The sequence below is a fragment of the Mandrillus leucophaeus genome, unplaced genomic scaffold, assembly GCF_000951045.1.
Source record: "Mandrillus leucophaeus isolate KB7577 unplaced genomic scaffold, Mleu.le_1.0 Scaffold1154, whole genome shotgun sequence".
In the NCBI taxonomy this organism is placed as follows: Eukaryota; Metazoa; Chordata; class Mammalia; order Primates; family Cercopithecidae; genus Mandrillus; species Mandrillus leucophaeus.
Window position 1 is genome coordinate 432,704 of NW_012099810.1, and position 12,551 is coordinate 445,254.

The 12,551-nt window shown below is 36.5% G+C and overlaps 1 pseudogene; it reads left to right on the forward strand.

The window, feature by feature from the left end:
- Window positions 1-9,756: 9,756 nt before the first annotated feature.
- LOC105552559 lies at window positions 9,757-10,493 on the forward strand (annotated as a pseudogene).
- Window positions 10,494-12,551: the final 2,058 nt, after the last annotated feature.

Consider the following 12,551-nt stretch of genomic DNA (forward strand, 5'->3'; position numbering starts at 1 on the left):
AATTTTTTAAAAAGAGAGATTAATTAGAGCATATTTCTTTTCTAGGTTAGGAGGACACTAATGATATTGAGTAACTTAAAAGTACATGAGGAAAATGGATGAGTAAGTAGATTGTTTTAGACATTTTAAGGGGTATCCTTAAAAAAAGAAAATTGCGTTTGTAATTCTCAAGGCAGTAGAGGACAAAACAAATAAACTAGAAAGGTTTTCAATTCTACAGAATCCAATAAAAAGAAAAATATAACAAAGACAATTCTGGTGAATAAAACAATTTTTTGGTGAAAAAAAGAGAAGGCAGTAGCAATAGAATTATTTCAATTATCTTGACAAATTTCACCAAATTAAACTCACACTTAAAACTTCAGAGACTATTAGGCCATTAGAGATATCATATCCTTGGCATATGTAGCTTATAAGACATTTAAATCCAGCTGCTTCATAAATGTGTGCATCAATCTAACAATAAAAACGATCAATAGCAATGTAGGAGTTTGGAGCAAAACATTTGCAAGAATGATCATACAATTTGTACCCGTAATTACCAGACATATTATTTTCAAGAATTCATGAAAAAATACAAAAATTAAGGGAGATTATACAACCACAGTATGAATTATATTTTTAAACAAAAAATATTGCTCTCAAATTCTACAGTGAGGCTGTTGATGGGGATGTAAAATGGGAATGTTAAACCACTATAGAAAGCAGTTTGGTGGTTCCTCAAAAAAACTGAAAATAGAATTACCACATGATCCAGCAATATTAATTTTGGTATTTCCAAAAATTCTTTTAAAAACTGGATATATCAATTTTTGGTACAGATTGAGTATTCCTAATCCAAGAATTCAAAATCTGAAATGCTCCAAATCTGAAACTTTTCAAGTACCAACATGACACTCAAAGGAAATGCTTACTGGGGCATTTTGGATTTTGAATTTTGGGATTAGGGATGTAGAACCAGTAAGCATAATGCAAATACTTCAAAGTCTGAAAAAATTAGAAATTCAAAACACTTCATGTCCCACATATTTTGCAAAAAGGATATTCAACCTGTATATCCAAAATAATTGAATTCAGGATCTCAGAGATATATGCACTCCCTATGGTCACTGCTGCATTATTTACAATAACCAAAATATAGAAACAACCTAAATGTCCATTGACATATGAACTGATAAAGAAAATGTGATATGTACATAACAGTGGAATATTGTTCAGCCTCAAAAATCAAGGAAATCTGCCATATGTGACAACATGAGTAACCTGGAGGACATTATGCTAAGAGAAACAAGCCAGTTACAGAGGAGCAACTATTGCATGATTCCACATATATGAGATACATATCAAATAGTCAATCTGACAGAAACAGAGTAGAAAGATGGTTGCTAAAGGGAGGGAGAATTAGGAGTTGCTGTTCAATGGGTATAAAGTTCCAATTATGTAAGATGAATAAGCTCTAGAGATCAGCTGTACAACATAGTGCCTGTAGTTAACAGAAACATGATGTGTACTTAAAAATTTTAAAGGATAGATCTCGTGCTAAGTGTTCTTACCAAACACACACAAAATTTCTATAGTGAGAGGAAGCCTTGTTCCCTTTCTAGAGGCAATCAATGTTTATAACTTATGTATCCTTCCTTGCTTTTTAAATATGCATTCATATATACGTTTACTTTTCAATACATAAATGGGATTTTTATTTATTTTTGATTATTTTCTGCATATAAAATATGTTTTGGATATTATAGTATGAAAGGCTCATCTTTTTTAAACTACTGAATTTTTACTTTGAATGTAAGGTACATGCATTCAGTTTATACAATTATTCTTATATATTAATTTTTTTTTTTTTTTTGCAATGGAGTCTCACTCTGTCGCCTAGGCTGGAGTGCAGTGGCACTGTATCAGCTTATTGTAACCTCTGTCTCCTGGGTTTAAGCCATTCTCATGCCTCAGTCTCTCTAGTAGCTGGGATTACAGGTGTGTGCCACCATGCCCAGCTAATTTTTTTTGTATTTTTTTAGTAGAGACGGGATTTCATCATGTTGGCCAGGCTGCTCCCAAACTCCTGACCTCAAGAGATCTGCCTGCCTTGGCCTCCCAAAGTGCTGGGATTACAGGCACGAGCCACCACACCCGGCTTACTTATTCTTTATAATATTGAATATATCCAATACAAACACAATAAAATGAATTAAATCTAGAGAGAGGTAAATATTGGAATTTGGGATAAGTGTATGGTAGAGGAAATGGGATCATTTAACATCAAGTGTTAGCCAAAGATAGGTATATAGATAGGTAAGTATGTAGGATGGTATAGATAATGATGATGATGATAATTAATAGATAACTAACACCATGCATATTTTATTTTTATTTATTTATTCCTTTTTTTCTGTGTTTTCCTCTGATTCTCAGTTTCAGAGCATCTTAGGTGAGATACTTTCTGTTCTAAGGAGTACATATCCTTATAAGAGATAGTCATGTTAACAAATATAATTGATTACATCATACAAATTTTACCACTCTGATTTAGAAAAAGCCACTGATTATAAAATATATCAGTTGTTTACTGTGTTTTCTTAAATTATATTGCTCCAAAAAAGGCATTGTTTCAAGAAAATTCATGTCTTCCTCAAAAGCGTTTGAATTGTTCTAGAAATACAAGACACAACAAATGCTACTTCAATGAATATGTCCATGAGCCCCTATACAGCTCCATCAATGACTCATAAAATATTTATTTTGACATACACTCTAGCCTCTAATTAGAGTATCAGACTGAGACTAAAATATAGAGAACTTGGGTAACAAAATATAGTACTAAATAAAGATCATGGTTTCTATAGTCCTAGGAATAGATAATTCATCAGAAAACAGAAGAAACCAAGGTACTTGCACAGGACTAAAACTAATTTTCCTGACTCAGGCCATTGCCCTTCTTACTGTATTCAGCTGCCTCTTTCAAACGAACTGGAGATTGCTGGAAAATTATACATTCTTCATTTTACATCTATATATTCATTTCACTAACACATAAATTCTACATGATTTTTAGAAGAATTTTTTGTCACTAAAACAGAATGACATGTAACAAAGTCAGGAAATGTGGGACATAAATGTTTACATAATTATTTGTTTCACTTTTTTAGTATTTATGGAAATAATATTTACATTAAAACTAACAAAATATGCTAACCTTATGAAATGTCCAGAGATGTCACTTATACCTGTGTTGAGATCTCCCTCTAATGTGAGCAAGGAATTCTCTATATATTCATCTGTTTTAAGGGGAAAAGCCACCGTGGAGGAGAGAATTGGTGTTTCTGAGATAAATGGACACTGGGGAAAAAGTAGCCAGGGCCTCTAATCTGAAGTTACAAAGCCTCCAAAGAGTTATCTGATTCATGAATCTCTAAGTATCAGTGAAGAGGAGCACACACTATAGTTAATCACCTTAACCTGACATTTTCATGTTCTTACTCTCCTTAACTTGACATTTTTATTTTCTATTGCACAAGAAACTAGCATATGACCGTCAACTGAGAAAGAAGGATGTAAGAGGCTAGCAGGAAATCTATTTTCAAACTCCTAAATGATTCTTGAGTTTAGTTTCAAACTACTTGGCTGAAAACCTCTCTGACAGTTTTAATATTAACCTAAGGGCTTAAAAGGTAATTCTTGTCCTTCAGATTGCTTCAAGCATTATTCATGGGAGAATGCTTTCTTAACCCTGACACACTCAGATGGGACATCTCATTTCAGAAGCTGTTTGGAGTCTCTTGATTTAACTTGAACACTTACATGACTTGTATTGTAGTTCATAAAAGTACACAATAAAATAAAAATTTTAATAATTTACCATTTAAGTAAAATGGATGTACAAGGAAGATCTCTGTTTATCCAGTGACTTCAGATACTTCCTCCTTCCTGTCAGTGTGATTTAGGGGATATTAGCACCTCCATTTAAGAAGTTCTCATTATCAGGTTCTCCTGAACTAATCACACCTCAGAGCATTGGGCTCTTTCTCACCTCTTTAATGAGCTCCTGCTTCTCCCTAGGCTTGAAATTGTCATTTCCTCTATGAAATCTTCCTTTCTGTCCCTCAGGAAAGAAACTTTGGAGTTGTACTTTACTTTTGCTCTCACATCCTATTTTCAGTCAGGAAATCATATGGGCATTGCATTAATAATATATCTACCAACCATCTATATTTTATACCTTCATTGCTATGACCTTGGCCTCCCGTACCATGTCTCCTGTAGATTACCATCATAACATTCTCTTAATTGGTCTCTCTGCTCTCACTTGTTTCTCCTCCAGTCCATTCTAATGCAACATATCTCATTCTTTTTAAGGCATTATTAGTCAGGCCATGTCCCTCTGTGCTACAATCACTGCAATGACTCCTCATTTTACTTCATATAAAGATTTAAATTCTAACAATATGAGGCCCCGTGCCACCTGACCTCCTGCTACTACCTGACTTCCACATTCTACTATGTTCCCCTTATTATTCCGTACCAGACATCCTAGAAATTCTCTGGCCAAGGCAGGCCTGTGTTATCTCTTTGTGAGGTACATGATGGCAGCATGGGAGAAGGGTAGTTTTATGACTTACACACACACTGAAAGTCAAGGTGTTATTAGGCATAAATGAAATTTATTTTTTAAACATGTGGCTCTTAAGTAGGTCTCTTGATGACATAGATAAGACAGTGGACATGTATAAACACATTTGTTTCAAGTTGGGATTTAGTGAAATTACTTACTAAGTGATCACGTGTTTTCACAACACATCCCAACTTGTCTTTAAATAACTGAGTAACTAACTTTATAAGATAATTAATTCAAGAATGTTACCATCCCTCCTGCTCTTTCTACCAAATTATAAAGACAATTCAATCTATTTTCAGGATAAGGGGCACTGCCTTACTATCCTGGGACAAAGGGTTTGTATTAAAATGAAGATTTAGAGAAAATGACAAGGAAAAAATGAACAAAAAAGAATCCCAGGAGTAGTTTGTAAATGCTTTTGAAAAGAACGACTGTGCTACATAGCCATTAGATCAAGAAGAGGACGGCACAAAACAGGTAAAAAGCATTTTGTGGGAGACTTATTTTTCCCTCATGGTGTTTGGGAAAATACAAGTAAAGGATGTTATTAATTTGAAATCTGCGTTGGGTCTTCTTTTAATTGGAAGACCTCTCTGGGACTAAACTACATGATTCATATTCTATTATAGCCAAGTTTTGAAATTTAGATGTTATTATAGTTTCACCAATTTATAGTGACTCTCCAATACACTTGAATATGTACAAAGGCATAAACTTGAAAGCGGGAAATGTGCTCAGTAACCCATGAGCTGACAGGACACTCAGCTGGTGAGAAAGTCAAATGTCAGCACATTTCACCTCTGCTTCCACTTATTATCACATGCCCATGTAGCAGTGTGGTTGATGAAATTTGGAGACGGGAAATTCAGTAACTTGATGTATTGCAAATATCTAAATATATTTTTCTCAAGAATGTAAAAAATGTATTTTACTTTTAATTATTTCAGTGCCTCCAACAACTAAATCAGACTAGTCAGAAAAGATACAGATTGCTTTATAATTGGCCAGGATTTGCTGAAGAGCCACATTGGACACTTAGAGGTATAGAATGGCTTCCAATGTAGATGGACTGTATCTGAAAAGTTAAAGAGAATTGTTGATATTTTCTCAATATTCTTTTAATTTTTATCGAAGCTACATATTTACATAATTTAAAAATTTGAATCATGATCTAAGCCACCATCAGTTCTCATCTGGATTAGTACAAAATGACCTCTTAACAGATCTCTTTGTTTCTACCATTTTTCTCTGTCGATGCAGCCATCAGAGTGACCATGTTAAAAATGTAGCCATTTCATGTCCCTCTTTGCTCTAAGCTCTCCACCTCACACAGAGTAAAGTCCATAGTGCTTTTTAATAACCTGAATTATCCTGCACTATGTTGCCTCTAGTTCCCTCTCTGATCTCACCTCTGACTCCTCCCTCCTTAGTCAGGCTTCTAGAGCCACACTAGCCACTTAGTATCCTCCCCTCAGTGCTTTGTCCCACTTAAGCCTTTTCAAAGTCTGGTCCCTGGGTCAGTACTGTCAGAATCATCTGGGAACTTATTAGAAATGCAAAATCTCGAGCCCACCTGAGATCTACTGAATTAGTTACTTTGGGGATGGGGTCTGGAAATCTCTGTTTATCCAGCTCTCCAGATAACTGTGATGCAGGCTAAAGTTTCAGAATTGCCTTGTTTCCTCTGCTTAAAATATTTTCCCTCTGTACCTTAGGTTGGGTTCTTTAGAAAACAGAGCTTGAGACAGGGGTTCTTACTAACTGATTTGCTAAGGAAGTGCTCACGGGTAAAATCTGTAAGGAGACAAGGGAGAAGGATAAAGAAGGGGAAGAAGCTAAGTCTTAGTGGAATCCCACAGGGAACTCTGAAGCATGAGTATTCCACCTGGAGATAAGAAATCCAGTTTTTGTACTCCAAAATCAGTCAGTCAACTATTGTGAGCTGCCCTGTGAGAAGAGAATAAACTGTCAGACATTACAGAGGTGAAGTACTTTCTATCAGCCAACGGTGAGTTCCGGAGGAGCATACAGCTATGATTTCTTAGCAGTCAACACTCGAAGCTGGTGAAAGTTGGCTGCACCAACCTGTTAAACTGGGTCTGAGCAGGGCGCCAATGGGTAGTACTATATCCAGATGCATCCCTGACTCTCTCTTACTTGGATTCTTCTTAATTACTCATAAGATAATGGTTACCTTAAGCAGTGATAATTCTTTCTGACTAAGAAACAAGAATCAAGGCTGAAATATAGTGGAGCACACTATATATATATGTTTACCTCTGCTCTCTCCAGAAACCATATTCAAAAGAGAATAGCGGGACATTGACTTTTCTTTAGGTCAAATATCATTGTGTTAATGAGGCCATCTCTTACCACCCTATCTAAAACAACAATACCCTGTTCTCCTCCTAATACTTTTTTTTAGGTCAGGCTTATTGATGAATAAAATTCATATGGTAAAATTTACTAATTTTCTAAGGGTACAGTTCTATAAGGTTTTACAAATGTACAATTGTGTAAATTATTAACAAAGTCAAAAATATAAGTTACTTTGCCACAGGATATTCTCTTTTGCCCATTTTCAACCAGATCTCTTCTTATCTCTAGCCTCTGGTAACAATTGATCTTTTTTCTGTTCTATCATTTTGCCTTTTTCAGAATGTTATATAAATGGAATCATGCAGTATGTAGCCCCTTGAGTCTAGCTCTTTTCACTCAACATAATGCATTTGAGATTTGCCCATATTATTGCATCTGTCCAGACTCCATTCCCTTTTATTGGTTAGTATTTCATTGTATGGATATACCATACTCTGTTTATCACTCACCAGTTGAAATGTATTAGGTTCTTCTCACCCACCCCCTCCACTTTTGGCAATTATGAATAAAGCTGCTATAAATATTTGCCTACAGGAGTTTGCATAAATTTAAATTTTCATTTTTTTCATGTGCATATATGATTGTTGCATCATATGGTGCTATGAATTAAATGTTCACATTCCCCCAAAATTCATAAGTTGAAGCCTGAATCCTCAATGTGACACTATTTGGATGTGGGGCCTTTGTAAGGTAATTAGGTCATGAGAGTAGAATCTTCAGGAATGGATTATCGCCCATTAAGAAGAGACATGAAAGAAATGGTCTCTTTCTGCTCCCCACTTGCGAGGACACAGTAAGAAAATGCCCAAGAGGAAACCATGAAGTGGGCTAACACCAGACACTGGATCTGCCAGACCCTGGATCTTGGACTTCCCAGCCTCTAGAACTGTGAGAAATAAATTCTACTGTTTAAGCCTCTCAGTTTATAGTATCCTTTTATTGCAGCCTGAGCCAACTAAGATATAGGATAAGAAACTGCTCAACAGTTTTCCAAAGAACCTGTACTATTTGGTCATCCAAACCAGGAATGTAAGAGAGCTCCAGCTGCTATGCATTCTCACTAACACTTGGTATTGTGATGTTATTTGTTTTTTCAGCCATTCTAACAGGTGTGTGGTAATATTGGTGAGGTCCTTCCCCACATGACTAATGATGTTGAGCATCTTTTTGTGTAGTCCTTTCCCATCTATATATCTTCTTTAGTAAAATATTTGGTTAAATTTTTCCCATTCTTAGAATTTAAAATTTTAATTTTGACCCACAGAAAACTTGCAAAAGTAGAGTTTTCTGTTATCTTTGATCTCACGTCTATTAACATCTTTCATAATCATAATAATATAATTATCTAGAACAAGAAATCGTCATTAGTACAGGATCATTAACTAAGCTATAGTCCTTATTTGAACTTTTCTAATCTTCCTATTAGAACGTTGTTTATCTGTTCCAGAATCCTATTTTGGATTCCACATTGCATTTAATTGTTTTTCCTCTTTAGTATTTTTCAGTATGTAATAGCTCCTCGTTCTTTCCTTGTTTTTCATAATTTTCACAGTTTTAAACAACACTTCAGTTATTCTGCAGAAGGTCCCTCAATTTAACAAAAAAATTTTCCCATAATTCAAATGAGGTTATGCATTTGTTAAAGAATGTCTCATTTTAAATTAGTTGTTTGTTTCTTTAAATTACTGAGGTTTGGGGGTCTTTTATTGAGAAATTTTGCAAATATTTCTCCCAGTTTGTTGCTTTTTTAAATTTTTTTTTTTTTAGTGTCTTCAAAATGCCGAAGTTTTAAATTTTTGTTAAATACAATTTATCCTTCCTTTTCTTTCCTAGATCATTCTTTTTGTATCTTATCTAAATAATCTTTGCCTGACTCAAGATCACAAAGATTTTCTCCTATATTTTCTCTAGAAGTTTTATGCTTTGCGGTTTACATTTAGATTTTTGGCTCCACAGTCCTTCATGTTTGTGTGGTGTATGTATCAAAGTTTATTTTATCACATTCCAAAATTGATATTACATATATATTCTTTCTAGAATTCAAGAGGAAAGATTTTAAGGACCCCAGAAATAGGAAAAAAAAACCCAATATGAATAATGAATTTAACACTTACTCATGGACAAGACAGTCATCAACCCCCACTCCTTCTCTGTTCCTGCTGTAGGCCATGGGGCCAAAGCCATATCCAATTCTTATGGATCAAAGCTTGCCAGCAACCAGACAAAAGGGATATGTGTGTGTGTGTGTGTGTGGCAAGAGGGGGATTTTTCTACTGCATAAACATCAATTTTTAGCAATGATTTTTGCTATTATTTGGCAATTATAAAATCAAAACTTTTATATGTATGAATTGGAAGAAAAAAAACTTTAGATACTATCTATACCAATGTACTCATATTATAGAAAAGTAAATGGAGTCTAGGTGATGCGAAGTGACTTGCCCAGACCATGCAGCTGGTTAATGTGTGGGTTACACCTTTTTGTTTTGTTTTGTTTTTGTTTTTGAGCAATAGCAAGGTTTATTGTGAAGAATGAAAGAACAAAGCTTCCACAGCGTGGAAGGGGACCCGAGCAGGTTGCCCAGGTTATATCTGTAATGTATGCCAGTCAGTTCATAAATCTGTGCACTTCCTATCATACCACAGAGTACTAGTACCAACAGAAAGCAAGTACCAGCAAAGGCAATTATTTTCTTCTTCCTGATATGGAAGCATAATTAACGAAAATAAATTAAAATCCTGAAGTACAAAACAGTTCGATGTCTTTTCTGACTGGAACCCTGAAGGGTGCTGAAGAGAAGAAAAAGAAGGTTTCTGTTGTGCCAGAAACTTTCAAGAAAGAGCAAAAGAATTTCACAGAGCTGAAGATCAAAATGCCTAAGGAAAAAAATATGCTTCAAAAGGCAAGGAGGAAGCTTATCTATGAAAAAGCTAAGCACTATCACAAGGACTATAGGCAGATGCCCGTAACTGAGATTCAAATGGCTAGGCTGGCAAGAAAAGCTGGCAACTGCTATGTACTGACATAACCCAAATTGGCATTTGTCATCAGGGTCAGAGGTATCAATGGTGTGAGTCCAAAAGGTGTTGCAACTCTTTTGCCATTGCCAGATTTTCAATAGAAACTTTGTTAAACTCAAGGCTTCAATGAATATGCTGAGGCTTTAAAACCACATATTGCATGGGGGTACCGGAGCCTGAAGTCAGAAAATAAACTAACATATAAGCATGATTATGGCAAAATCAGTAAGAAGCGAATTGCCTTGATAGATAACACTTTGATTTCTTGATCTCTTGATAAATCTGGTATCATCTGCATAGAGTATCTGATTCATGAGATCTCTACAGCTGGAAAATATTTCAAAGAAGCAAGTAATTTCTTATGCCCTTGAAGTTATCTTTTCCACAGAATAAAGAAAAAGACCACCTATTTGTAGGTGTAAATGCTAGCAACAGGGAAGGCTAGATCAATAGGCTTATTAGAAAGATGAACTAAGGTATCTACCATGATTATTGTTGTAATCTGGTCAGTTAATAGACAGTGACTTCTTTCAAATTGAAAAAAATATATATCAGCTTGAAAAAAATATCCACATGCAGCTTGTGCATGCAGATTGGGTGATGCTGACTTAATTATTGAGGTTGATCTGGCTTAAGAGGTTTCCAGGCCTGAAAGTATTATGACAAACTCAACTTTTTCTCATATGTGACAACTGAAGCATGAAAAGTGTAAGATCATCTAGGGAGAGTGCTGTTATCTCTGGAGTTAACAATACTCCATTGATCAACATCAAATTTATTCCAAAGTAGCTTTCATTTGATTCAATCTACTAGTTGAGAGAGTAATTTTTGTTGCTTAAAAAATTATTTGATATGACTTGGAAACTGCTATGATTTTTAAAGCTGTTTCCATTTCTTCCTTTATTTCCACCCCTCACTCCTTTCTTACACTGCCTTTAGAGGAGCTTTCTGAAGCTTCCAGAACCTCTTGCAAAGAATGAGGTACCGGAAATATGTTCAATAGTACCAACTAGTTCACTCAGGTGAAGGGAAGCTGTGCACTTAGCATCCTGAATTCCTGTTTTCTCTCTGTACAGCCATAGCTTTCCCCTTTCTTCATCATTTCCCTGATGCATTCTCTCCTCTTCACTAATGAGCTCTTCTTCTCCTTCCCTCCTCTCTGTCTTCTTCCTTCTTATGCTCAATGACAAAAATTCATATTTCTGGACCATTGCAGAATGAACAAATAATGCAGTCAAGGGATTACATGGGAAGTAGGAGACGTACTCCTGGTATTTACTTTCTTTTAAATGTCTTTGATATAATAATTATTATGTAGGCAGATTTACTGTTTCCTCTGAATTTTTAAAGAATTTTTAAAACTTCATATTTATTGACTTCTCAAATTATAATTGTCTAGTCCTATCTCACTTAACTTCAGGTATCTAATTTCTAGTGACTGCCCTAAGTGTTTCTGAGACACCTGTTGAAGGCCTCCATGTTTCTTACTCTGTCGTGGCTCAGCCGGGCTTCCAATCACTGATCTGTCTTGTTTCCGGGAGCATATTTGGCATCACCAAGATCCCCTCCTTCAGCAGGCTATTTTTTGTTTGTTTGTTTTGTTTTTAATTTAGCTTAAATCTTAGGTGATTTTTTGTTGTTGTTGTTTTGTTTTGTTTTACAAAATTACAAAGCAGAACTCCATGAAGGGAAGATTGTGGTGGGGCTATGGGATTAGGGGATGGTGAAGAGGAGGAAGAGAAAGGCCCAGAAAAGAAGCCACTCACACACTGGGGACCAAGCAGAGACTGAACACCAGCCCAGCAGGGCCTGCATGTCCTGTTTTCACAGAGCCAGGCCAAAGGGCCTTAGAGAAGGATCTCAGTCCTCTAGAGACTGTAACCATTTGACAGAGCAGCTGCAGCCTGTGGCTTCTAGCAAAGCCCCAAGAAGCAGGCTTGCCTCCTCTCTTCATCTCCCCTTCTCCAGGCCAGAGAGCAGGCAGCCTGAGGCAGGGGTTGCAGGATACCCATCCAGCAACTTCAGGATGCTCTAGTGCTCCTTCAGAGTCTTCCAGGGCTGATCTTTACTGGTGGGCATCCACTTCTTCTGTAGGCAGCCGTAATCCCGTGGAAGTCCTCCTTGTCCTCAGTGCCGCCTGTGGATCCCCCGCCTCAGCTCCTGCTTGGAGGACCTCAGCAGGTCCGGCGTCTAGATGCTGTTACGGCGCTCGGCGCCAACTAAGATCTACCTGGCGTTTGCACAGCGGGCTCACCGAGGATCTCATGCTTTGAGCCTGCTTCCTAACAGTCTGATCTCAGACTCCAGTAGGCCCTGGGGGATCAGCCTCTCCCTGACGCAGGTCTCCGGGGACTTTTATGAGGACACTGAAGGGCTTGTTCTAACTGCTGAGATAGATGAGGTGCCTTCAGCCTAGGAGGCTTACCCAGCAGGGTCACTAACAGGAAAGTTCTCTGAAGGGAAACAATGTTTTCCCAGGGGAAAATAGACAAATGGAAATAACATACCAGTTTTATTTGTGGCTGGAGATTTG